This window comes from Amblyomma americanum, chromosome 3 (assembly GCF_052857255.1).
Source record: "Amblyomma americanum isolate KBUSLIRL-KWMA chromosome 3, ASM5285725v1, whole genome shotgun sequence".
NCBI lineage: Eukaryota > Metazoa > Arthropoda > Arachnida > Ixodida > Ixodidae > Amblyomma > Amblyomma americanum.
In genome coordinates this window covers 109,807,703-109,811,629 of record NC_135499.1, presented here as the reverse complement: position 1 = coordinate 109,811,629, position 3,927 = coordinate 109,807,703, and the positions used below count along the sequence as shown (strand labels likewise).

Below are 3,927 nucleotides of genomic sequence, written 5' to 3'. Positions count from 1 at the left end.
AACCCGAAACAAGGAAATGATTAAAAGAGCCTTTGTTGAACACTACAGCGAATTATTTGGGTGCAGAAACAAACTTGCAGAGGGTTTTGAAAGCACGTTTTTGTCGCTCATGCCAAAACTCAACGAAGAAAGGAAATCATTTCTAGAAGTTCCAGTTACAATCCAAGAAATTGAAAAATCCATAGATGATCCTAGTCCGGGCAAGACGCCTGGTCCAGAGGGTTTGAGCGCGGCTTTCTATAAGCGGTTTCGAGAAGTGGCAGAGGCATTACACGCTGTTTTAATGCAGGCGTACGAAAAAAAAGAGCTGCCACCGTCTTACCGGCGAGCGCATATAGTACTAATTCCTAAGAGTAATGATCGCGAGAAGCAGCAATTGGTTTCGTCTTTCAGACCTATAACGTTAAGGAACGTGGATTATAAAATCTTTATGAAGGTGCTAGCAAGGAGATTGCAAACTGTCATCAAAGATGTTGTGGGACCACACCAGACTTGTGGCATCAAAGGAAGGTCAATAACCACTAACATTCACATTATGAGGAGCATTTTAGAGTGTTGTGACGTTTTCTCAATGCGCGCAGCTATGTTACAGGTTGATCTTGAAAAAGCTTTCGATCGTGTCCATCACGACACAATTTTCAGTATATTGGAATATGTAAACTTGGGCTCAGTGATTTCGGATGGTGTGAGAATGGCATACAAGGGGTGTTTCGCCAATATTGTAGTCAACAAAGAACTCACCGATAGTATGGAAATCCATTCCTCTGTCAGGCAAGGGTGCCCCTTATCCCTCTTGCTATTTGCCATCTATCTGGAGCCGTTTTGCTTGAAAGTACTGCACAATGAAAGGGTTAGAGGCTTCCAGTTAATGTCAGCAGAAGTGAAGGTGCTTTCGTATGCTGATAATATTGCTATTATTTGCAAAGACAAAGAAAGTGTCAAGGAGGCCCTGAACGATGCCACAGCATACTGCAGATGTACCGGCAGTGTTATAAACTGGAACAAATGCCTGGGTTTCTGGCAGGGGAGTGGGAAGACTCTCCTTCCGTATTTCAAAGTGTTCAGTGGTCAGACGTGCCTACAAAGTATCTAGGCGTACCAATTCAGCACTACAAGGACACGACACAGTATTGGCGAGAAGAAACTGAGCATGTGCGTTCGAAAACAACTAAAGGGGGTGGTAGGGATTTTTCCATTTTTGCTCGCGCAACAGTGTGTAACCTTTTCCTTGTCGCGAAAGTATGGTACGTGCTGCAGGCGATGTTCATGACAAGAATGTGTGTTCAGAAGCTGCACATAGTGTTAGCTGTGTAAGTGTGGGGATCAACATGGGAGCGCACGAGCCTGAAAAACTGGTTTCGCTCAGTGCAGAATGGTGGTTTGGGTCTTGTACATTTGTTTTTAAGGCAAGTTGTCTCGAGATTCATTTTCTTGCGAGACCAAAAGGATCCCTTTTTGAGGACAGTGATGCAAGTGCTGCTGCAAAACTTTTTACCCGAATTTCTGGTTTGTACGCAAGGGTTTCATCGTCGAGGTGTGCAGGGGTATTTGCGTGAAGTGGTTGGAGCATTTCAAATATTGAAAGTGCGATTCTCGATGCAGTACCTTAGTGGCGTAAAACGTAGGCGGCTCTTTGCGGACCTGTCAGATTTGATGTTACCAGTGCCAATTTATCGCTTACTGAATGGTGATGGTCAGGGTGATGATGTTCTTAAAAGAGTGAAGAAGATGGCCGTGCGGCCATCGGTGAAAACTTTCTTTTTCCACTTACATAGTGGCACACTGCCGTGAAGCCATGGTTGGAAGAGAAGGGGATATATGTCCCATGGGGCACAGACTGTTTAATATGCTGCAACAGAAACTGTAGACCATATATTCTTGGACTGTTGGGATGCAGTCTTTTTTTGGGACATCCTGCAAAACGCTAAAGAAAGACCTTCCAATAACGCCGTATGGTATCCGTTTTTTGCCAGTTAATAACGAAGACGGCGCACCGTATGATTTGTTCATGCTGTTGGTACTGCATGGTGTATGGAAGACATGAATGGGTGTCCATCATGCAGATCAAAATGTGCGACCCGCTAGAGAGTACTTTGTGGAGAGTATTGCTTACCTAAGAGATGCGTATAAGGAAAAAGTTGATAAACCAGAATGGTAAACTCTGTTGAATGACCTTGTTGCCCTGAAACGGTTTTAACCTACGAGTGCTGTCTTTGTTCAGATAGCACCTTTTAACGTGTTGTATTTGTTTTTCCTGCCTAGTCGGCAATAAAGAAAAAAAAAAGCAGAGTGGCGCAGTGGAAGCGTGCTGGGCCCATAACCCTGGTGGATCGGAACCACGCTCTGCTCTAGTTTTTTTTCTTCTATTGTTTTTTTTCAAGAGTAAGATTCAATCTGTACAGCAATTTGCCTTCTAATATAGGCTACGTTACGAGCAGCGCAGTCAGCAAAGTGGCGCATCATTCTACTTCCGGCAACCGTTCGGTGCGGACGCAGGATCATGAGCTCCGGCGGAGCGGCGACCGCGGCCCTTGCTGGCCGCGGAAACAGGATCGAGGGAAACGAAGATACGGATTATCACGTGATCTTGCCACAGCTGCCTACAGGACGTGTGGTTTTAAACACACTTTTTCTGCACGGTGATGTTCGATCTAGGCCCTTTCGGGTCGAGGATTTTCGTGATGCGCTGGCTCAGGCTGGTACGCTCCCTGACGTGGTGGATTTGGGGGCGTACCAAATCAATCACGTTTGGGCTGTGACTTTCATGACCGCTGAAGGAGCCAAGAGGCTTCTCGCCTTCAAGGAACTGAAAGTGAAAGGACGGCAATGTCTTATCATCGATCCGGAAGACCAACAAGTCAAGCTACGGCTCCACTGGATGCTGGAAGGCGTGGCCGACGAAGACATCCGGACGGCTTTTGCTGCGTTCGGGAAGGTAACCGAAGTTACACGGGAACGGTGGCGCGTCCAAGGCGTCCACGACAAGGGATCTACAACACGAACTGTGCTCCTAAAACTAAAACCTGGTTTGAAGGTCGACGATCTGCCTCACCATATACGTGTCTCCGGGGAGTTGGCCCTTGTTGTGGCGACGGCGCGACCGATGCAGTGCTTCCGCTGTCATGGCACGGGCCACGTTCGGCGAGAGTGTAAAGTGCCCCGGTGTTCTAAATGCAGGCGTTACGGCCACGCCGACAGCGACTGCGTCCGCACATGCGCAGTAGCAACCGGGCTGGCAATGGGGGTCGACACGACGGAGCACATTATGGACGTCGCCGAGACAGAAGAGGCGGCAAAGGGAACCGACGTGACGACGACACCGGTGGTGACGACGGAGTCTTCGGGACACCCGAGCGGCGACGGAAACACGGCCAGCGGCGGTGGGAAGGAACCGGGGACGGTAATTCCTGCTGGGACAAATGAAGCGTAGTCCAGATACGGGACCAGTCATCCGGCTAAAAATGTCGACCAACCACCGACCAGCGAGGAACAGATGGACCAGAGCGGCGCCCGTGTGACGACCGTCACCGCCCCAGCCACGCGACCTCACGACCTGACCGACAACGAAGAGGACAAGCCCGCAGCTGGCGGCATTGAGGAGCCGCCAGCAAAAGCAGCCCAGTCCAGGCGATCAACACTCAAGCCAACGCCCAACCTTGCGGCAGGCAAGCGGGTCGCCGAGAAGGCACCTCCCCTGCCTCCGCAGCAAAACCAGACATCCCCTCCTGACGGCTCCGGTGGTGGCAACGGCGTCTAGCTTCATGCTAGACGTGAAAGGTTTGCACGGTGCTCTCGGCGTCTTCACACGTTTTAAATATGGCTTCTGCTACCTCCTTTGACTTTTGCAACGCTCAATGTCAGAGGTTTTGACGCTATGAGGAACCAGAGCCAAGTGCACCGCATGTTAACAGATCATAATATCGATCT

At 49.4% G+C, this 3,927-nt stretch overlaps 1 pseudogene; it reads left to right on the top strand.

The window, feature by feature from the left end:
• The first annotated feature begins 868 nt into the window (after nucleotides 1-868).
• On the top strand, nucleotides 869-2,197 carry LOC144123226 (uncharacterized; annotated as a pseudogene).
• The last annotated feature ends 1,730 nt before the right edge of the window (nucleotides 2,198-3,927 follow it).